Below are 24,867 nucleotides of genomic sequence, written 5' to 3' on the forward strand. Positions count from 1 at the left end.
ATTGTCAATGTGTATGTGTGTGTGTTTAGAAGTGTGAGGTTTTTCCTATCGACTAGCGGGGGTTTTATTCACATAGTTTGTTTCTTTTCTATTTATTTTCTCCTTCTTTGTCTATAGCCATGAATAAGACGAAGGAGAACCTTTAGTTTTATTAGTAGCTTAGGGTTCACCATAAATGGTTCACCAAAAAGCAAGGGGGAGGGCTAAATGTGAAAGTGTTTTTAGAATTAAAGGTATTGAAGTCTACAAAAATATAAGGTATGGAGCATTCACACCCGAAGGCCAAGAACACGAGCTAAGGTTTCAAGTATAAGTCAAACTAAAAGCAAGAAAGATGGAGAAAAGTCAAAGAAGAAAAAAACGGGCCACCAAAATATAGTCTACAACGAACGCCCATAACTCATTCGTTTGGAAGCCAAATATAATGTGCAAATATGGGTTAGAAAGCTTATGACGAGAGCTATCCGTAGCTTTTTAAAACTCTAAATTTGGAACATGGATGAGGGAGATATGACGATTAGAAGATCGTTGTGTCATAGCTAAGAATAGGAGATGGAAAAGCTCTAAAAAAAGCGTGGAAAAGAAAGCAAGCGAAACTTATCTACTAGAGGAGAACTTCATATAAAGCAAGAAGAGTGAGGTGGTGAGGAGAGCTTTTTTCTTGTGATGTTTTTCTTGCCTATTCATGTAGTGCGTTTTTCTAGTGATCAATTCATCCTTGTAGGCTTGAGTTTATGTATCTTCTTTCTCTTGTTTCTATGATCATCACTCCTTATTAATATATCTTTGTAGATTTGGGTTTCTATATCTTCCTTCTCTCTCTTTTCTATCATCATCTCTCTTTTCATTTTTGGCGCTCCAGGGAGGGTCGATCCTTTCTGTATAACGGGAGGAACGGTTGTCCACTAATTGATGGTTGGATCTACCGATTCATCATCAAACTAATGGCAAGATATGGAGTTCGCGATGCGACAGATCTACGAAGAGAACTTTTCCAATTGCGTATGGTTTCACCAATGTGCTACCTCGAGTATGAGAAGACGTTTTTGGATATATGGTCCACTTGGATTGGACTTGTTGGAGGCGTTGAAGATGTATACTTCAAGATGGAAAGATTCAAAGCAGGGCTAGATCCATATTTTCAATATGAAGTGCATATGAAGTACCCAAGGTCTTTCCATGATTTGCTTCGAGTATGTCAAAGTTATGATCAACAATTGAAGAAGTTGTTATTCGGTGAAGCATATGGAGTATCGGCGTCATATACCATAAATCCAAGCTATAATAATTGTGGATCGGTCATGAGCCAACAACCAGCCTACTTGCAATGTCCGATTCAACAGGTTCCCTCATATCATTATTCTAATTTTTGGAGTTATAATGATGTCTATGAAGGTGATTCCAGAGACAATGAAGAAGAGGTGATGAATGTGGAGTCCCCCCATCTAGTTCATGAGGACAACCATGATATAAAGAATGATGATGTGAAAGACGAATCTAAGGAGATTGTTATGAGAAGCGATGTTATGGATGGTGATGCCAATGTACATCATGTTGAGGACATTATTGATACAACAAGCGATATGGTGGTTGATGATGAATATGTGCAAGATGAAATGGAAGATATGACAAAAGAAGTTGTTGATGGTGAAGTACCCACAACGAAGTTGCAAGATGAAGAAGGTAACCTAGAAGTGATAGCTGGAGATTGGCTTTTGGAGATCAATGCGTGTAAGGAAGCATTGGTAAGTGCCAAGTTGCAGTGTATGAAGGTGTTCGTGCATGATTTATGTTTTGGATTTGCATTGAGTAGCAACAAAGTTATGTGGGCATCAACTCTTCAACAACAATTTGATCAAGAGAAAAGAGAATTACTTGCAATGCATGATTGGAGTATCATGAACTTATCACCATCAAAGGATCCACCACAACTAATCAAATGTATAAAGGAGAAGGAATCATCTATCGACAATAGCAATCAAGAAGAGGAAAGCATAACAATTGATGAATCTTCATGGGATAGGGAAAACAAATCATTCCACATGGTGTCTAAGGAGGAAGAAGAAGTCATTGAAGAGAAAAGCATTATCACCTTGGAGAAGATGATTTCAAGCTATATCCAAGGAGAAGAGCATCTAAGGTTTAGTTCTTTTCTTTTTGAGTTTCCAAAATTACTCATAAATGTCTATTCACATATAAAAGGAGAAGGTTGCTTCAAAGACCTTATCAAATTGAAGGTACCAATTGCCCAAACTCTTCAAGAATCTAAGGTTGTGCAAAAGAAAGATAATAAAGCATTGTTACAAGAGAGTTTCATTTATCATATGGAGAATTTGAAGTTTGTCTCACTTATTGTGGTTGTTCCAAAGGAGAAAGACGTCAACTTCCAACCCTTGAATGATTAAACCAAACGAGATTTATTTTTGCTTCCTTTTCGAGATGAGATTCTAGATGAAATGGTCATACATACAAAACAAGGTAATGTGAAGAATGTGGTGTGCCAAGAAGAAAGTCATGTTGATGAAGCAAAGATCGACGTAATTCAAAATATGACAATTCTGACAAGTATCGAAGCTTTAAAGGTATTTGTACAAAAGGTTCGCTCGCTTGAAAGATTTATTCATATGTTAACATGCTTACTTCTATCAAGAGTTATGTATCACATAGACCTACTTCTGTTTGGAAAGTTGATGAAGATATACTAATTGTTGTAACCTCTTTCTTTGTGTTGACAAGGAGAAAGATGGTGATGGCAATTGTCAATGTGTATGTGTGTGTGTTTAGAAGTGTGAGGTTTTTCCTATCGACTAGCGGGGGTTTTATTCACATAGTTTGTTTCTTTTCTATTTATTTTCTCCTTCTTTGTCTATAGCCATGAATAAGACGAAGGAGAACCTTTAGTTTTATTAGTAGCTTAGGGTTCACCATAAATGGTTCACCAAAAAGCAAGGGGGAGGGCTAAATGTGAAAGTGTTTTTAGAATTAAAGGTATTGAAGTCTACAAAAATATAAGGTATGGAGCATTCACACCCGAAGGCCAAGAACACGAGCTAAGGTTTCAAGTATAAGTCAAACTAAAAGCAAGAAAGATGGAGAAAAGTCAAAGAAGAAAAAAACGGGCCACCAAAATATAGTCTACAACGAACGCCCATAACTCATTCGTTTGGAAGCCAAATATAATGTGCAAATATGGGTTAGAAAGCTTATGACGAGAGCTATCCGTAGCTTTTTAAAACTCTAAATTTGGAACATGGATGAGGGAGATATGACGATTAGAAGATCGTTGTGTCATAGCTAAGAATAGGAGATGGAAAAGCTCTAAAAAAAGCGTGGAAAAGAAAGCAAGCGAAACTTATCTACTAGAGGAGAACTTCATATAAAGCAAGAAGAGTGAGGTGGTGAGGAGAGCTTTTTTCTTGTGATGTTTTTCTTGCCTATTCATGTAGTGCGTTTTTCTAGTGATCAATTCATCCTTGTAGGCTTGAGTTTATGTATCTTCTTTCTCTTGTTTCTATGATCATCACTCCTTATTAATATATCTTTGTAGATTTGGGTTTCTATATCTTCCTTCTCTCTCTTTTCTATCATCATCTCTCTTTTCATTTTTGGCGCTCCAGGGAGGGTCGATCCTTTCTGTATAACGGGAGGAACGGTTGTCCACTAATTGATGGTTGGATCTACCGATTCATCATCAAACTAATGGCAAGATATGGAGTTCGCGATGCGACAGATCTACGAAGAGAACTTTTCCAATTGCGTATGGTTTCACCAATGTGCTACCTCGAGTATGAGAAGACGTTTTTGGATATATGGTCCACTTGGATTGGACTTGTTGGAGGCGTTGAAGATGTATACTTCAAGATGGAAAGATTCAAAGCAGGGCTAGATCCATATTTTCAATATGAAGTGCATATGAAGTACCCAAGGTCTTTCCATGATTTGCTTCGAGTATGTCAAAGTTATGATCAACAATTGAAGAAGTTGTTATTCGGTGAAGCATATGGAGTATCGGCGTCATATACCATAAATCCAAGCTATAATAATTGTGGATCGGTCATGAGCCAACAACCAGCCTACTTGCAATGTCCGATTCAACAGGTTCCCTCATATCATTATTCTAATTTTTGGAGTTATAATGATGTCTATGAAGGTGATTCCAGAGACAATGAAGAAGAGGTGATGAATGTGGAGTCCCCCCATCTAGTTCATGAGGACAACCATGATATAAAGAATGATGATGTGAAAGACGAATCTAAGGAGATTGTTATGAGAAGCGATGTTATGGATGGTGATGCCAATGTACATCATGTTGAGGACATTATTGATACAACAAGCGATATGGTGGTTGATGATGAATATGTGCAAGATGAAATGGAAGATATGACAAAAGAAGTTGTTGATGGTGAAGTACCCACAACGAAGTTGCAAGATGAAGAAGGTAACCTAGAAGTGATAGCTGGAGATTGGCTTTTGGAGATCAATGCGTGTAAGGAAGCATTGGTAAGTGCCAAGTTGCAGTGTATGAAGGTGTTCGTGCATGATTTATGTTTTGGATTTGCATTGAGTAGCAACAAAGTTATGTGGGCATCAACTCTTCAACAACAATTTGATCAAGAGAAAAGAGAATTACTTGCAATGCATGATTGGAGTATCATGAACTTATCACCATCAAAGGATCCACCACAACTAATCAAATGTATAAAGGAGAAGGAATCATCTATCGACAATAGCAATCAAGAAGAGGAAAGCATAACAATTGATGAATCTTCATGGGATAGGGAAAACAAATCATTCCACATGGTGTCTAAGGAGGAAGAAGAAGTCATTGAAGAGAAAAGCATTATCACCTTGGAGAAGATGATTTCAAGCTATATCCAAGGAGAAGAGCATCTAAGGTTTAGTTCTTTTCTTTTTGAGTTTCCAAAATTACTCATAAATGTCTATTCACATATAAAAGGAGAAGGTTGCTTCAAAGACCTTATCAAATTGAAGGTACCAATTGCCCAAACTCTTCAAGAATCTAAGGTTGTGCAAAAGAAAGATAATAAAGCATTGTTACAAGAGAGTTTCATTTATCATATGGAGAATTTGAAGTTTGTCTCACTTATTGTGGTTGTTCCAAAGGAGAAAGACGTCAACTTCCAACCCTTGAATGATTAAACCAAACGAGATTTATTTTTGCTTCCTTTTCGAGATGAGATTCTAGATGAAATGGTCATACATACAAAACAAGGTAATGTGAAGAATGTGGTGTGCCAAGAAGAAAGTCATGTTGATGAAGCAAAGATCGACGTAATTCAAAATATGACAATTCTGACAAGTATCGAAGCTTTAAAGGTATTTGTACAAAAGGTTCGCTCGCTTGAAAGATTTATTCATATGTTAACATGCTTACTTCTATCAAGAGTTATGTATCACATAGACCTACTTCTGTTTGGAAAGTTGATGAAGATATACTAATTGTTGTAACCTCTTTCTTTGTGTTGACAAGGAGAAAGATGGTGATGGCAATTGTCAATGTGTATGTGTGTGTGTTTAGAAGTGTGAGGTTTTTCCTATCGACTAGCGGGGGTTTTATTCACATAGTTTGTTTCTTTTCTATTTATTTTCTCCTTCTTTGTCTATAGCCATGAATAAGACGAAGGAGAACCTTTAGTTTTATTAGTAGCTTAGGGTTCACCATAAATGGTTCACCAAAAAGCAAGGGGGAGGGCTAAATGTGAAAGTGTTTTTAGAATTAAAGGTATTGAAGTCTACAAAAATATAAGGTATGGAGCATTCACACCCGAAGGCCAAGAACACGAGCTAAGGTTTCAAGTATAAGTCAAACTAAAAGCAAGAAAGATGGAGAAAAGTCAAAGAAGAAAAAAACGGGCCACCAAAATATAGTCTACAACGAACGCCCATAACTCATTCGTTTGGAAGCCAAATATAATGTGCAAATATGGGTTAGAAAGCTTATGACGAGAGCTATCCGTAGCTTTTTAAAACTCTAAATTTGGAACATGGATGAGGGAGATATGACGATTAGAAGATCGTTGTGTCATAGCTAAGAATAGGAGATGGAAAAGCTCTAAAAAAAGCGTGGAAAAGAAAGCAAGCGAAACTTATCTACTAGAGGAGAACTTCATATAAAGCAAGAAGAGTGAGGTGGTGAGGAGAGCTTTTTTCTTGTGATGTTTTTCTTGCCTATTCATGTAGTGCGTTTTTCTAGTGATCAATTCATCCTTGTAGGCTTGAGTTTATGTATCTTCTTTCTCTTGTTTCTATGATCATCACTCCTTATTAATATATCTTTGTAGATTTGGGTTTCTATATCTTCCTTCTCTCTCTTTTCTATCATCATCTCTCTTTTCATTTTTGGCGCTCCAGGGAGGGTCGATCCTTTCTGTATAACGGGAGGAACGGTTGTCCACTAATTGATGGTTGGATCTACCGATTCATCATCAAACTAATGGCAAGATATGGAGTTCGCGATGCGACAGATCTACGAAGAGAACTTTTCCAATTGCGTATGGTTTCACCAATGTGCTACCTCGAGTATGAGAAGACGTTTTTGGATATATGGTCCACTTGGATTGGACTTGTTGGAGGCGTTGAAGATGTATACTTCAAGATGGAAAGATTCAAAGCAGGGCTAGATCCATATTTTCAATATGAAGTGCATATGAAGTACCCAAGGTCTTTCCATGATTTGCTTCGAGTATGTCAAAGTTATGATCAACAATTGAAGAAGTTGTTATTCGGTGAAGCATATGGAGTATCGGCGTCATATACCATAAATCCAAGCTATAATAATTGTGGATCGGTCATGAGCCAACAACCAGCCTACTTGCAATGTCCGATTCAACAGGTTCCCTCATATCATTATTCTAATTTTTGGAGTTATAATGATGTCTATGAAGGTGATTCCAGAGACAATGAAGAAGAGGTGATGAATGTGGAGTCCCCCCATCTAGTTCATGAGGACAACCATGATATAAAGAATGATGATGTGAAAGACGAATCTAAGGAGATTGTTATGAGAAGCGATGTTATGGATGGTGATGCCAATGTACATCATGTTGAGGACATTATTGATACAACAAGCGATATGGTGGTTGATGATGAATATGTGCAAGATGAAATGGAAGATATGACAAAAGAAGTTGTTGATGGTGAAGTACCCACAACGAAGTTGCAAGATGAAGAAGGTAACCTAGAAGTGATAGCTGGAGATTGGCTTTTGGAGATCAATGCGTGTAAGGAAGCATTGGTAAGTGCCAAGTTGCAGTGTATGAAGGTGTTCGTGCATGATTTATGTTTTGGATTTGCATTGAGTAGCAACAAAGTTATGTGGGCATCAACTCTTCAACAACAATTTGATCAAGAGAAAAGAGAATTACTTGCAATGCATGATTGGAGTATCATGAACTTATCACCATCAAAGGATCCACCACAACTAATCAAATGTATAAAGGAGAAGGAATCATCTATCGACAATAGCAATCAAGAAGAGGAAAGCATAACAATTGATGAATCTTCATGGGATAGGGAAAACAAATCATTCCACATGGTGTCTAAGGAGGAAGAAGAAGTCATTGAAGAGAAAAGCATTATCACCTTGGAGAAGATGATTTCAAGCTATATCCAAGGAGAAGAGCATCTAAGGTTTAGTTCTTTTCTTTTTGAGTTTCCAAAATTACTCATAAATGTCTATTCACATATAAAAGGAGAAGGTTGCTTCAAAGACCTTATCAAATTGAAGGTACCAATTGCCCAAACTCTTCAAGAATCTAAGGTTGTGCAAAAGAAAGATAATAAAGCATTGTTACAAGAGAGTTTCATTTATCATATGGAGAATTTGAAGTTTGTCTCACTTATTGTGGTTGTTCCAAAGGAGAAAGACGTCAACTTCCAACCCTTGAATGATTAAACCAAACGAGATTTATTTTTGCTTCCTTTTCGAGATGAGATTCTAGATGAAATGGTCATACATACAAAACAAGGTAATGTGAAGAATGTGGTGTGCCAAGAAGAAAGTCATGTTGATGAAGCAAAGATCGACGTAATTCAAAATATGACAATTCTGACAAGTATCGAAGCTTTAAAGGTATTTGTACAAAAGGTTCGCTCGCTTGAAAGATTTATTCATATGTTAACATGCTTACTTCTATCAAGAGTTATGTATCACATAGACCTACTTCTGTTTGGAAAGTTGATGAAGATATACTAATTGTTGTAACCTCTTTCTTTGTGTTGACAAGGAGAAAGATGGTGATGGCAATTGTCAATGTGTATGTGTGTGTGTTTAGAAGTGTGAGGTTTTTCCTATCGACTAGCGGGGGTTTTATTCACATAGTTTGTTTCTTTTCTATTTATTTTCTCCTTCTTTGTCTATAGCCATGAATAAGACGAAGGAGAACCTTTAGTTTTATTAGTAGCTTAGGGTTCACCATAAATGGTTCACCAAAAAGCAAGGGGGAGGGCTAAATGTGAAAGTGTTTTTAGAATTAAAGGTATTGAAGTCTACAAAAATATAAGGTATGGAGCATTCACACCCGAAGGCCAAGAACACGAGCTAAGGTTTCAAGTATAAGTCAAACTAAAAGCAAGAAAGATGGAGAAAAGTCAAAGAAGAAAAAAACGGGCCACCAAAATATAGTCTACAACGAACGCCCATAACTCATTCGTTTGGAAGCCAAATATAATGTGCAAATATGGGTTAGAAAGCTTATGACGAGAGCTATCCGTAGCTTTTTAAAACTCTAAATTTGGAACATGGATGAGGGAGATATGACGATTAGAAGATCGTTGTGTCATAGCTAAGAATAGGAGATGGAAAAGCTCTAAAAAAAGCGTGGAAAAGAAAGCAAGCGAAACTTATCTACTAGAGGAGAACTTCATATAAAGCAAGAAGAGTGAGGTGGTGAGGAGAGCTTTTTTCTTGTGATGTTTTTCTTGCCTATTCATGTAGTGCGTTTTTCTAGTGATCAATTCATCCTTGTAGGCTTGAGTTTATGTATCTTCTTTCTCTTGTTTCTATGATCATCACTCCTTATTAATATATCTTTGTAGATTTGGGTTTCTATATCTTCCTTCTCTCTCTTTTCTATCATCATCTCTCTCGCAACCCTCGCGCTTTGATACCATGTAAAAGAATACGTTATGCGGAAGCATGTGCGTAAGACACAGAGTGCACAGTTCGGGAGAATAAGACAGTTCGGTAAAACACAGAAAACGCAGAGATGGAGATGGAGAGACAAAGAGAGATTGAGTAGACAACAGAAAACTCCGATTCAAAATAATGCTCTGTTCAGTACATACACCGTGCTTAGTGAGCACCTTTTATACAAGCCCTAACAATAGGGCTGACACAAGTACTGGCAGTACTTGACTGCTCATAAATGAGCCTACTACACTAACTCCCAAAATTATTCCTTACGAGGAATATCAAACTAACGACCTTCTAGTTTACGCACCGAAACGGCCACGTTATGCATACTATTTTACGCACCCAGTCTATGCACTGGGTTACGCACCGCACCGTATTACGCACTCAATGTTGAGCTTGTCACTCAACACGGCTCCCCAGCTCACCAGCTCACTTGCTCACTAGGTCACCAATCCGGCTCATCCTTCCGGATCCGGTTGAGCTTGCCGCTCAATAGGACCCATGCCAAGAAACCCGTTTGAACAGAGAAAGGTTGAGACCGAACCAGACGTCGGTAAGCACGACGAGACGATAACCGGTCAAGCAATCGGCAAGCACGAAACCGGTGAAAGGGACCACAATCCAGAGAAGGATCCATTCGGGCCGGATACGGATTAACAAAATTGTCTTAAAAATAAAAAATAAAAAATAAAAATCGAATCAGATCAAATCAAACCCAAATCATGTGATGGCGAGGAGCGAACAGCCACATGCAATGACAAGGAGTGAACGGGCACTTCGAAAAGCCACGTAGTGGGCTATTTATAGCGCATTAAAACGCCGCCACATGGCACTTCATTGCTATTATAGTACACGACGTGCGCATGCGCAGAAATCGACAAAGGCTCCAACATGCAGAAAGAAAACCTCCACCGCATGGAGACCTTCTCATTTCGCGAATAGAGAATTGCAAACGCACACAGGCAATTAAAGATAATCAGACGCGGGCACCCTTAGCCCACTAACGCACCTACCTCACCAGCACCCACCGACTCAGAATGAGAAATGGACTGCATGGCACTCTCTGAGGCAACCAAGAAGTGGTTGAAGCAACACAGATTGGAAGGATTCTTAAGGATCATGGAGGTACCACCACACAGAGAGACAGAAAAGGTTGTCAAAGACATCGACATAGAAGTAATCACAGAGGAGGCAATCCGTGCCCTGACGGGCCTACCCGAACGCGGGGCATCTTCACCATAAACAACACTATCCCGGAGCAGCTCACGAAATACTTCGGTGAGTACTCTCTGGCCAGCAAGGCATATCGCACACAGGGCAACGAGGATGGCTTATTCCGAGAGATTTCTTGTGTACTCCACGAGTTTGGCCATGTGTACCCTTGACCCTCGGCAATGCCTAGGAACATAGCCGGTTTAATTATAGCCACATATGAGGGTATACAGGTGGACTGGTCGGTGTTGATCGCCGATGGACTGCGCGCGGCCATCGACTTGGTAAGAGGGAAGGATGGTAGGAAAATATGGACGGCGGTGGTGCAATGGCTCACACTGTTAGAACCACTAGTGGAGCTCATCACGGCGAAGTAGCGGGGGAGATCAATCGAAGGAACCCCCAAAATGGCTTCAAAATGGCAGCAGCTATTGGCTGCTAAGGCAACCAAAGGGAAGGAGGCTGACATTGAAAAAACGACGAAAGAGCGTCCTAACCAGGCGAAGACGCAAGAGGAAATACCGGCACGGCCAATAAAGATTACATTGCGCCGACCAGGTCAACAGGAGCCAGATCCCTTGGCAATGAAAATCAATCTTGGGACTCAGGAGCAGGAAACGGCGGAGGAGCCCAGCGAGCACCTCCAGCGGCACCAGAAGAAGAGCACTGCGGACCATGCCGGGGAGCAATCGGGTCCAGAGAAGGATAGGACGCCGATACCCCGCCCTGATGGCCCAGAGCCAAGGGTGGAATCGGAATCGGTTCGAACAGAACCGGTCACAGAATTCCCTATGCAGTAGGCTATGCCGGCGGGTCAGGATGTAACAAGACCCGTGATTCAGGAACCGATGATTTAGTTGTCTACACCACCGGCACACCAGGACGAACCAGAGCCATAACGGTCAACTGAGGCAAAACCAGAGCTGGAACTACCAAGTGGTAAATAACCGGAGCCAGAGTTGCCAACCAGACAAGATAAGCCACTGTCAAGCGCAGAAATCGCCCAACCCTCTGCGCGGATACAACAACAAGGCATGGGCAGCCAATGGTTGTGGTGGATTGGTGAGCAAATAGCCGGAGTGGTCCATTATATGGAGGCAGAAGAGAAAGCACAATTGGACCGGTTGCTAGCCACAACCGGAGAACTAGAGAAGGCCCGATCAAAGATCCGGAGCTTGGAACAAGAATTGGAAATAGCCACGGAAGCATTGGCTAAGATGGTCATAATAGGACCCTAGGAACAAGAACCGATGGCTCCGGTACATGTACAGAATAATGAAACACCGACAACCGTACATAATAATACGACCCCGGTGACGGAAACAATCCTGGATACAATTATAGCGCAAGCATAAGAGCTTTCCATTCTCAAAGAAGACCTGGCCGCACAGGAAGCATTACGGGCTAGGGAAAGAGAATTAAAAATCGCAGTAGAGGGGGAACAACGGAAGACTGCCAACAACCTCCGCCGAGCAGAAGAAAGCCTACGGAAGGGACACCAAGCCTATGACCGGCTTAAGGAAGAGAAAGAAAAATTGTTGCAAGAGAAGGATAAACTTTGAAGGATGGCGGAAACAGAGATAGAGAGGCTCAAAAAGAGCTTTGGCAGCAAAAGGATAGGGAAGACCGAGCTCGCCGCCAAATCAATCTGAAGCTAAAGCAGAAAATAGACGATTTTGACCGCTTGCACCGGGATTATAAACATGTCGAGACGGAATACAAGAAGCTCATCACCGACACCGACCGACAACAGGAGAAGATGTTCGAGCTCCGGAACGAAGTGCAAAGGGCGGAGACAACGCTAGCGGAAGAACGGGCTGAGAAGGCAAACATACGAACTGAAGCGGCACAAGAATGCCTGGAACTCCAGATGCAACATCATGTGGAAACGGAACGCACCACCATGGTCTTACAAAGAGTGCAGAAAAACTATCAAAATCAACTGGTGCGCTACAAGGACCAGTAGGTGGTAACTGCAAACCTAATCAAACAGTTGAAAGATGAACGGCAGGCTACAGAAGACAAATCAAAGATGGGGCTGGAGCAGATCCGATGCATTGTACAAGCATGGAAGAATCGAACGAAGCACTTGATTGAAGACAACTCAATATTATGGTGGTCGAAATGGGTGAAGCATGTTGCCGAGCTACAGTTGCTGAGGGCGGACGCAGAAAACCGGCAAAGGGAAGGAGATGAGTTCTATAAGCTGGAAAAGGAAGACTTTGTTGCCGTGAAAGATGAATTGGCAGATGACTTCGTAGCATTGGCTGATGAACAGATAGCAGTGGTCCGGCAACTAGTGGTACAACTGGACGATGATCAGCTAGATAACCAAATCCGGTTTGAAAGTTATGAAAAGGAGAGGCTACAGCAACAATCAATCTCAGTGATGAAGAGTCATCGTCGGAGCAAAGGACGGACAAAGGCAAGGCTAGGACAAGCCAACCGGATTTAACTCAGGAGGAGCAGCCAAGGCAGGAATATACGCAACAACCGTCGGCACCAAGGGCCAGACAACAGCTATCGGAGGAGCAACGCCCAGAAGAGCCGGAGACCGCGCAGCAGCAGGAGCAACAACAACAACAACCAATGGAGCAGCAACCGGAGCAACGGCCACAACCAACGGAGCAGCAGCAGGAGGAGGAGCAACAACAACAACAACAACAACAGTCCGATCAGCTTTCCGAAGAACCCTTAGAGCCCCTCGATTAGAGCATTCTAGACATTTTGGACGAGGATTGAAGGCCGGATAGTGGGATTCGATGTACAAGGTACTGTCCCACGAGCATGCAATGTGTTAGCCAGCCAGCAAGGAGTGGAGGAGAGTCCAGAATGTGAAAGGGCAGGACTTATCGGAAGTTGTTATTAGAATATTACGTAATTAAGTATATTTTGAGAAGTGAACGGACGGACCGAAAACGGTATGCCAATCCGTATCCGGACTGGTTCATATCAGTGTGCCGGTTGGCACCATTTTGTATGCAAAGTCGGTGATCTATAAAAAGGCCCGGTTACATTGTAACCTGACGGATAATTAATAAAGCCCTATTGTCTTATCTCTGTGTATTGATTACCGTTCTGTGCTAATTACTTTCTATCTTACGCGTGTATTAAGATTCATGATATGTTGCTTAAGTAGCCGATAAAGGTCTAAGCAATCGTTAGTCTAAGTTACCTCGCTGTAACACCCTTTGGTGAAGTGTCTTCCATAGACACCCTCTGTTAGGCTATTGTCCGGCCCTTAGGAGTAACAAGGTTGATGGAAGAAGCAGAGGCGCGCCATGTAGAGGCCGTCCATTATTCGGCATCGGCCTGAATCCGGGAGGAGGTAGTGAAGACCTGAAACCGAAAGACTCTGGATTCTAGCCCTCAGTGCTAGAAGGCCTCTCCGGCGCATGGCTGAAGAGGGAAGAAGCGAACCCCGCGGAGTAGCGGGTCCGGAGGTCACCGGGTGGGACGACCCGGTACAGGAGAAGACCGGCTTCGTGGAAGCCGCGTGCTAGAACTACGAAGTTCTGGTGGATGATAAGAGGGCAGGGTGTCATGATATGGCAAGACTCGAACCCATGACCTTATGCTACATGGGTCGAGCTCTTACCATTAGACTATGAATTGTATTTTGTAGGATATTATTTTCATTTATGCTTTATCATAGAAAATTGATGTATATTCCAGATCTCTCTGGAACATTCTAGAAGCTTCAGGATTATTCCTAAAAACACTATAAAAGAAGGCACAAGGCATTGTTTTGAACCAAATTGGTTCAACACCAGTCTTAAGCCTCTTAGTCGATTTGTACTTATCTTTCATATAATATAAGAGCTGCTGTCATCATCCTATTTCTCTCTCTCTCCTTTTCTCACTTCCTCTCTCTCGGGAATCTTACGCAGTCCCGTCCTCTTAGTACTAATAGTACTACTCTTCTTAGTACTAATTCCATCTCTGTTTTAGTACTATTCCTGACAGTTTGAACCAATTTTTTCCTCTAGCCTACTTGTCACTCTCCCTCATCCTCCTACCCTTTCCCCTATACTATGGCTACTGTTAGCGCCCAAGAATACCAATCCGTTTTCTCCGAGCTACAGTGCCTAAAAGAAAAGTTTGTTGCCTTGGAACAAGAAAACCAACGGCTGATAGGGGATCTGCAACAAATCGCTCTAGAAAAACAACAAACGCAACAACAACATGGGGAGTTAGCGTTACGGGTACAACAACTCGAAGCAGCATTGCAACAACAAGGATCCAGTCCCCAAGGATTTCATAAAGAGCCCAAGATTGGACTTCCTGTGAAATTTGATGGAACGCGTTCGCAATTTCGGGGATTCCTTAATCAGGTACGCTTAGTCATCCAGATGCATCCTTCCCGATATCCCACTGATGCATCTCGAGTCGGCCTAATAGGCACGCTGCTTAGCGGCTCAGCCTTGGCATGGTTCGCTCCGCTTCTAGAAAAACAATCGCCCTTGCTTAATAACTTTGAAGATTTTATTGGTGAGTTTAAAGCCTGCTTTGGAGACACCGACAGCATCAGGACGGCGATCAACAAGATCCGGCGATTGCGTCAAGGCGATCGTCCAGCCTCTGCCTACGCGGCGGATTTCCGCCTACTTGCTTCAGATATACCCTGGGATGATCAAGCACTAATGGAGCAGTTTCGCTATGGCTTGCGAAACGATGTCAAAGATCTACTTCTAACTTTCCCCGAAGAACCAAAGTCTCTTACGGAGGCAATCAGTCGAGCAGTTCGATGTGACAACCGCCTTTTTGAACGGCGTTCAGAACGTCAATTACAGATACCACGCTCTAGGCCAGAGCCCACTTACGCCGCAGTCACGGCTAAACCGTTTGCACGAGACATACCTCAAGCAAATACTTCGACACCGATGGAGATCGATACCATGCGTCGACGCGGCCCGTTATCGGAAGAAGAAAAGCAACGACAACGTGCCAATCGATTATGCCTTTATTGCGGTGGACCAGGACATATCGCCATCAATTGTCCCCATAGGCCAAGAAGACAGGTAAATCAAATCGTCGCCTGTACTAAACCTGAGTCAATTCTTCCCTTCGGAGTGTCTGATAGTAGTAATAGTACTAATAGAGTGTCAGATAGTATTCATAGTACTAATAGCCCAAGTATCTCAAATAAATTTGAAATCCTTAGTCAATTAGATGAAGAGTTAAACGATTGAGTCCAGCCAAAATAGGAGCCATTTGGTTGGACAGCAGCCCTAGATCTGTACAGCCCATTAGTGGTTCCATTCCTTCCAAGCAAGTTAGCAATGTGTTCCTAGCCCAAGTCATTGTTAGTACTAAAAGTACTCCCCCAGTACCCGTCCTAGCACTTTTAGATTCCGGAGCTAATTCCTGTTTCATGGATCGAAATTTTGCCCAAGCTTCTCAGATATCCTTAAGAAAAATGTAGCTTTGACTGCAAGCAAGTGGAATTTCTAGGCTACGTCATCTCCTCAAAGGGCATCGCCATGGATCCAGCTAAGATCCAAACTGTACTAGAGTGGAAAATTCCACGGTCGGTACGAGATGTACAATGTTTTCTAGGTTTTGCTAACTTCTACCGTAAGTTTATACAGGATTACTCGAAGATTATTTTACCTCTCACACAACTTACGAAGAAGGGCCAAGCATTTCTTTGGTCCATTGAAGCAGATATGGCTTTTCGGCATCTTAAGAAAGCCTTTACATCAGCACCGATTCTAGCTCATGTGGATACAAGCAAACCATTCATCATGGAGGCCGACGCATCAGATTTCGCCCTCGGTAGCATCCTTTCTCAACAAGGTGATAAAGAAGAGTTGCATCCGGTGGCTTTCCATTCGCGCAAATTCGATGTCGCAGAAATCAACTACGAAATACATGACAAGGAGTTATTAGCCATCGTGGATTCATTTGTACAATGGCGGCATTTCTTAGAGGGCTCTCCACATCAGGTCATTGTCTTCAGCGATCATAAAAATCTTGCTTATTTTCAGAACGCTCGCGTACTAAATCGACGGCAAGCTCGGTGGGCGCAATTCCTCACGCGTTTCGACTTCAAAATCACATATCGACCGGGGAAGCAGCAAGGAAAAGCAGATGCACTATCACGACGTTCATATCTTGCACCTCGTCCTGGTGACGCAACATTTGATAATCAAAAGCAAGTAATCTTGGGACCAACACGATTGCACACGACGCGGATTTTTCACACCCCGATGGATTCACGGATTACCGATGACATACGTGCAACCTTGAAGACGGATAGTTTTGCTCAAGACATCCTGGCGCACATTGATACTTCTCGGGCATCCTGTTCTCAGTCTCAACAACCAGGTATTGACTACCGACAATTCGAATATCATGATGGTTTGTTATTCTTTAAAAAGCGCGTATATGTCCCCGATTGCTCCTGTCGCCTTCAAATTGTCCAACATTGTCACGACACCCATACGGCGGGACATTTCGGTAGTACTAAGATGTTGGAGCTAGTGCAGCGATCTTTTTGGTGGCCCCACATGCGCCGTTTTGTCGACGACTACGTTCGGACCTGTGATGCTTGCTGCCGAGCAAAGATGCCACGACACCATCCATATGGCTTGTTGGAACCTTTACCAATTCCAAGTAAGCCATGGCAGTCTATTTGTCTTGATTTTATCACAGATCTGCCGGTCTCGAAAGGGTTCGATGCTATCCTAACCGTCATCGATCGATATACGAAGATGGCACATTTTGTGCCATGTACTAAAGCCATCACTAGCGAGGAAACCGCCGCTCTTGTTATGCGTGAGGTTTTTCGGCATCATGGCCTCCCAGACAGTATTATCAGTGACCGAGGCCCGCAATTCGTCTCCAAATTTTGGCAGCATCTCTTCAAGATGCTCAAGGTCTCCTGCAACCTCTCCTCCGGCTACCATCCTCAGACCGACGGACAGGCGGAACGAACAAACCAAACGCTGGAGCAATATCTCCGGTGTTTCCTGAGTTATCCTGCAACCTCTCCTCCGGCTACCATCCTCAGACCGACGGACAGGCGGAACGAACAAACCAAACGCTGGAGCAATATCTCCGGTGTTTCCTGAGTTATCAACAGGACGATTGGGACGAGATTCTCCACTTTGCGGAGTTTGCGTATAATAATGCTATTCACTCCTTGACTCGGGTCTCCCCATTTTTCGCTTATACCGGTTTCCATCCTCGCTGGTCGGTGATCGACACTCCGGAGCTACCTACCAACCCTCGTGCCGAGGATCATTTGGAGAGGCTACGCAAGATCCAGATGGATCTCTCTACTCACCTTCGTCATGCTCAACACACACAGAAGACTTATGCGGATCGTCATCGGATTCCCTCCTCTTTTGCCATCGGAGATCGAGTATGGCTCTTACGTCGTCACATCAAGACTACTCGACCGTGCGACAAGTTGGATTATCGACGACTCGGTCCTTTCCGTATTACGGGGAAGATTAATGATGTCACCTTCCGCCTTGATCTCCCTCCGCAGCTTCAGATACATCCGGTTTTCCATTGTTCTCTTCTTGAACCTTATAAAGCAAACACCATTCCCGATCGTGTGACACCACCGCCGCCCCCACTGGAGTTGGACGCCGGCCCGGAGTATGAAGTTGCTGCCATCCTCGATTCCAAACTTGTTCGCAACAAACTCTATTACTTGGTCGATTGGCTCGGTTATAGTCCGAGCGAACGTACTTGGGAACCCGTCAAGAATGTTGCCAATGCACAAGATCTTCTTGCTGATTTCCACCGAAAGTATCCGGACAAACCCGGTCCGCAATTAGCGCTGACTCGTTCCACTCGTCGTCTTTAAGGGGGAGATAGTGTCATGATATGGCAAGACTCGAACCCATGACCTTATGCTACATGGGTCGAGCTCTTACCATTAGACTATGAATTGTATTTTGTAGGATATTATTTTCATTTATGCTTTATCATAGAAAATTGATGTATATTCCAGATCTCTCTGGAACATTCTAGAAGCTTCAGGATTATTCCTAAAAACACTATAAAAGAAGGCACAAGGCATTGTTTTGAACCAAATTGGTTCAACACCAGTCTTAAGCCTCTTAGTCGATTTGTACTTATCTTTCATATAATATAAGAGCTGCTGTCATCATCCTATTTCTCTCTCTCTCCATTTCTCACTTCCTCTCTCTCGGGAATCTTACGCAGTCCCGTCCTCTTAGTACTAATAGTACTACTCTTCTTAGTACTAATTCCATCTCTGTTTTAGTACTATTCCTGACACAGGGAAGGCCAGTGGGACCACGGCCCCGAATCGGTACGAGACCCGATTTGGGCCAAAGAGGAATGAAGCCGGCAATCCCGACATGGCAGATAAAGCAAGGCCGACCGGTTACCGGTTGGGCACCGAAATCGAAAAGACGACGAACCTGTGGAAGGTCCTCGAGGAGCGGATTCTCGACACCAAGGTGGAGTTGTCGCTGAGGGAGGTGCTTGGGATTGCCAAGAAGGAGTTCCACGACTCCATCGTGGACTTGGTGAAGTGGAAACGGCTTTCAACGGAACCGGAGCTGGAGAAGCCGGTGGAGGTGCGAACGACGCACCTGGAAGATATGGCCCTGGAGGATGAGTTGACAGAAATTCACTATTTGAGGTTGCATTGGGCTAGAGCCACTGCAAAGACCCCCGTTCCAATCGGAGATGTCCAGGAGCCGGCGGTGGCGTTGGTAGAACACAGTTCGGAGATCAACCTGATGTCCATGGACTTCTACAAGAAGGGTAAGTGGCCGATCAACACCAAACACGGGTGGAAAATACGAGCGACGACGCGCACCATGGAGGGGCTACACGAGGCCTGCCCAAATGTACTAGTGAAGATCGGCAATGTCGAGATTGATCAACACTTCTTCGTGCAGGAGGCATCCTCGCACCCGGTTACCCTCAGCGAACCGTATATCATGACGGCACGCATGGAGACGAAGGTGTTGGATATAGGTTCGGCATACGCCCGAGTGAAGACCTAGGATGGGCAGCACTCCGTCCAATTTCTAATGGTGTGACCGAACCACGAGCGCAACTGTGAGACCCTCGACGGTGAAGGTCGAGGGGATTTTTAGGAAGGGCTATCAAGGCGTGGGGCCGCGATAGTCTGGACACCCCAGAAAAACCCCACAAGTACAATAGGAAGGAAACCATGTACTATAGACAGGAAATTTTGGTTCTCCGACAACGGAGGCTGTACAATAGCCGGCATTAGCGGCCGGGAGAAGAAGCGGGCAGAGGAACGTCTCAGGGCGTGCGGAGTCCTAGGCCCCGACGAAGTGATAGGCAGCGCCATGGATCGGCTCACACAGATGTTAGAAGACAGCCCAATTATGACACGACTGAGTGCGCCATCCGAGCCACCGAGTGATGAAAGCATATCTCAGCCGAGTCCGAAGCTAGACAAAGGGAAGGAGAAAATGTGGGAATATGAAGATCAGGAAGAAATTGAGATGCTTAACTCTCTTGACAATGAATTTGAAGATCTCGACATCCGCATAGATGGAGCGAAGAAAGCCATACTCCCCACGGATCAAGAGTTACGCCAATCCACACATGAAAAGAACCCCGTAAACCGCTACGGCTATGACGAGTACATGGTGTATCACTACGCTTTTATGATGAAAGAAGCTTTAGTACGGGAACTAGAAACGCTTTCCGAAGCCGCAAAGGGTCCGCGATGGGTCGACGAGATGAATGAGGAGATGGAAGCTTTATGCAAAAACGAGACATGGGATCTCGTTCCTCTCCCCCTGAACAAGAACGCGATTGGCTGCAGATGGATATAAAAAGTAAAATACAATGCCGATGGATCCGTAAATCACTTCAAAGCACGGCTTGTTGTGAAAGGCTACGCACGCACAAACGCACGACATAGACTATGAAGAAACCTTTGCCCCGGTGGCAAAGATGACAACTGTACGGACAGTAATTGCACTCGCCGCAGCGAAGGGATGGCACCTCCACCAGATGGACGTGAAAAATGCTTTCCTCCAAGGAGAGTTAGAAGAAGAGGTGTGCATGAAACAACCACCCGGTTTTGAATCGCGTAAACATCCGCACGCCGTATGCCGACTCAAGAAGCCACTCTATGGCCTCAAACAAGCACCGCGTGCTTGGCATTCGAAGATCACACAGTATCTTCATCAAGTCAGATTTCGGATGACAAAATCCGATACTTCTCTGTACATCCGAAATGAGTCGAATAGCCTGATCATCATCATCCTATACGTGGATGACTTGGTCATCAGAGGAAAGGATCTCGCCGAGATCAACTAAGTCAAAACACTTCTCTCCGACAGATTCGAAATGAAAGACCTGCATGAACTCCATTACTTCCTAGGCATTGAGGTAATTCGGACACCAGTCGAGATAATGATCTCACAACGGCACTACGTCCTCAACTTACTCTACAAGTTCGGAATGACCGAGTGCAAGCCTGTGTCTACTCCTCTTGATCGTAACCTAAAGATTGATGCCAATTCCGGAACCGCTGAGAGCGAGCCGATTCGGTATCGACAACTGATCGGTAGTTTGATGTATCTAACCATTACGTGACCCGACTTGAGTTATTCAGTCGGCCTACTTAGCCAATTCATGGAGAATCCGCGAAACCTTCATCTTGATTGTGCTAAGAGGATACTACGGTATGTCAGTACGACAATGGCTTACGACATCATGTATAAGTCGAACACGACTATTCGACTCGAAGGGTACACCGACGCGGACTGGGCAGGCTATATAGCAGATAGACGATCCACCTCCGGATTTGTTTTCTCCCTCGGTAACGGAGCAATCTCTTAGAGTAGCAACAAATAGCCGACAGTCACACTGTTGAGCACGGAAGCCGAATATAGGGGCGCAGCAGTCACCGCATGCGAAGCCGTGTGGCTTAAACGCACACTAAAGGATCTGGGCGTTCCCATCAAGGATCCAATTCGTCTCTACTACAACAACATGAGCAGTATCTACCTGGCGCGGAACCCCGTATTCCACGCGTGGACTAAACATATCAAAGTGCATTACCACTTCATCTGCGAGTGTGTACAGGCCGGTGAGATCGATCTACAACATACTAGTACGCACCTCCAAGTTGCTGACATCTTTACGAAGGCCTTAGGAGTCGACAAGCTCGGGCAATTTGCATCAGACCTTGGTCTCATGACATCTCCATTGTCGAACTTGAGGGGGAGTACAAGTGTCGGCGACATGGAAGCAATACTCAACGATACGCAACACATACGCACTTTGATCGAGTACGCGAGTACACAACACAGCTGACTAGACAAGTCTAAGTACGAATCGAACAACCTTCTCGACAGATAGAAGTTGTGTTCGAAGGGGCATGTTGAGAGTCGAACTCAACTTCCCATAGATAGGTTTCACACTAGCTCATGGACATGTTGGGCTAGTTTTGTAAATAGTAGAAAGGGCACTTGCCCTAGCTTAGTTGGTATATAAACCAACGCATTGTAACTTAGTTACTGTTGGATGTTTTATGTTTGATGTATTTTTTGTTAATATACAGTTTGTTTCCATCTGTGCCTTAAGAGCTCTCTCTCTCTCTCTCTCCCTCTGTTGCCTCACACACACACACTCTCTCAATCTTCTTCCGTTGCATTGCAATCACTCTTGCCTCCCATTCCGTTACAGTGTCCAATGTTAGCTCCTTTTGTTGTGTTGCAGTCCCAAGCGTCACAACAAGGGTTTCCCAACTATCCGGGAGAGAGCCTAACAATAACAAAGTCAACACCTCATTTGCTAGAGGTATTTCTAGCGAGACTGTTTGACTTATAAGTCCTTGAAACGTGTTTAGATGTTTTGCCATACTAGAGCCATCTTGATATCTAAGTCTTACAAGTTTCCTAAACACACAGACTCTATTTAAGGTATTTTTGGTCTGAAACATAGTTTCGATTTTCCCCCATAACTCGTGTGCTTTGGTTTCATCAACGAAATTGTTATATAGACTCATATCTATAAAACAACGTATGTATGATGTTTTTAGATGCATTGCTTCCCAAGTTAATGCATCTATGTTCTCCAGTTTGGTCATACCATGTCGTACGGGCAACCACATGTCCTTACATACCAACATGTCCCTCATTTTGGACTTCCAAATGGGTTAGTTGGATCCCATCAGTTTAATCATCCCGCCTAATGATTCGTCCATATTCCAAGTCTTTGCGGAGGGTATGAACCTCTGCTCTGATACCACTTGTTGGGAATATGAGGCTGAATCGGGATGATTTAAACTTCAAACACAATTAACACTAGATGAAACCACAAGACGAAAATGAGAGTACACCAAAAATTTTAACGTGGAAAACCCAAAGTAGGGAAAAACCACGGGAACCGTAGGTTCCAAACAACTTCACTATAATTTTGAGTACAATGGAATACGACCTCACTAGAGGAGTGTATCTACCTCAAGGCAATGGACTTGGTTACAACCTTCACCCAATCGGGTGGATAGAATAACAAAGATTACAAGCTAAGTACGACATCTCTAGGTTTTGACCAGAGGAATGTACAAACCTCAAGGCAGCAGCCTTGGCTACACAATAGTGGGTACAAATGAGTACGGACTCTCTCTAGGTTTTGACTAGAAAAATGTACTAGCCTCAAGGCAACAACCTTGGCAACAATCTTCACCCAATTGGGTGGATATAACAACATTAAGCACAAGAAATGTGCTAGCCTCAAGGCAACAACCTTGGCTACAATCTTCAGCCGATTGGGTGGATACAACAATGATAAGCACAGGAAATGTGCTAGCCTTAAGACAACAACCTTGGCTACGATCCTCACCCGATTGGGTAGATAAACCAACAAACAAATAACCTTACAATTCTTCACCCAATTGGGTGGATAGAAAAACAAGCAAAACAGGAAACAAGAAAACAACACGAAACAATTAGGTCCCGCTCTCTTTCCTCCCTATTGTCCAACGTCTATATACCTGTGTTCACACTCACACACACAAAAGACACACACCAAAAAACATACAAGGAAAAAGGGATATGTATATATAATTATAAATAATTATCACTTTCTCCTTTTTGGCCCCACTCCCCTCCCAATCGGCTGAGCAACTCTCAGTCGGCCCTTCGGCCCCCTTCACGTTGTGGGCTCCAGTTAAGTGGATAGACCCAACACTATTGAGCATATCCTAGATGCGGAGAAGAATGGCAAAATCAATGAAGACAATGTTCTACACATAATCGAGAACATCAATGTGGCAGGTAGTAATGGGTTTCGTGATCTATGCTTAATACAAGTGTCCATAGTATTCAGTGGTTTTAGTGTGATAAATTTAATGCGGAGTCTATATATAAGCGTTTGAGGTAAATTGTTTGGCTCTCTCTCTCTCTCTCTATGTGTCTCTCCATGTACACAGCCATTGCGACCACCCTTTGGTCTGTCGAGTGGGGATTGGCAGAACTGGTGAACAACCCTGACATATAGAAGAAGGTACGCGATGAGCTCAACACCATGCTCGGCCAAGGCAATCTCATCTCGGAGCCAGACATCCCAAACTTGCCATATCTTCATGCCTTTATCAAGGAGACTATGAGATTGCACATTGCTATTCCTCTGTTGGTGCCTCACATGAATCTAAAGCAGGCAAAGCTTAGGGGTTATGACATCCCGGCAGAGTAAGATGTTGGTGAATGCATGGTATCTTGCCAACAACCCGGAGTCGTGGGATAAGCCTGAGGAGTTCCATCCTGACAGGTTTCTAGGCACCGAGAAGATTGAAGCCAATGGAAACGACTTTCGGTTCATACCCTTTGGGGTTGGGAGGAGGAGCTGCCCTGGTATCATCCTCGCAATACGTATACTGGCTATTGTTCTTGGACAGCTTGGGGCAATCCTTCGAGCTTTTGCCCACCACCCGGGCAAAACAAGGTGGACATGACAGGGAAGGGAGGGCAATTCAGCTTGTACATCATGAACAAGTCTATTGCGGTTTTGCAAACCTCTACTTTGATCAAGCTAGATCTAGTGATGATTTTAATTGCTATCTTTTTTTTCACTCAATTAATAACGTCGTGATTTTCTTATAGAACACAATACATATACATACAAACATTAGTGTTCTAAACTCCCCTTGGGAATGAGTGATTGTAAACTTACCTGTTGTGATGCAATAAAACGTATTGTGTACTCATTCTCTCATGATGATAATGATGATGTGTACCCAAAAATGAATGATGTTAATAATAATGATAACAATGTAACAATAGTTCGTCACAGCCACCACAAAAAGCAGTACATCAAAATTTTGTTATAAAAACAAAATGCAGTGTGTATTGGTGTGGGGGTTGATCTTGGTGTACTAGCTACTACCAAAAAGCTCCCTTTTGGGAGTTCCTTTGATCGATTACCTATCTATCTAGTTGTTTGCTGTAAATGACTAAGAGTAAGTAAGTCATGGTTGATTGATTAATTTTGCGGGTGGAGTTAAAATTTGGGAGGTG

At 43.3% G+C, this 24,867-nt stretch overlaps 1 pseudogene; it reads left to right on the forward strand.

Moving 5' to 3' along the window:
• Positions 1-24,377, forward strand: part of LOC147859093 (trans-cinnamate 4-monooxygenase-like) — a 95,685-nt pseudogene extending 71,308 nt beyond the window's left edge.
• Positions 24,378-24,867: the final 490 nt, after the last annotated feature.

Source organism: Azolla caroliniana, unplaced genomic scaffold, assembly GCF_043228905.1.
Source record: "Azolla caroliniana isolate FFs.n. ecotype wild unplaced genomic scaffold, voAzoCaro1.0.p SCAF_10, whole genome shotgun sequence".
Classification (NCBI taxonomy): Eukaryota; Viridiplantae; Streptophyta; class Polypodiopsida; order Salviniales; family Salviniaceae; genus Azolla; species Azolla caroliniana.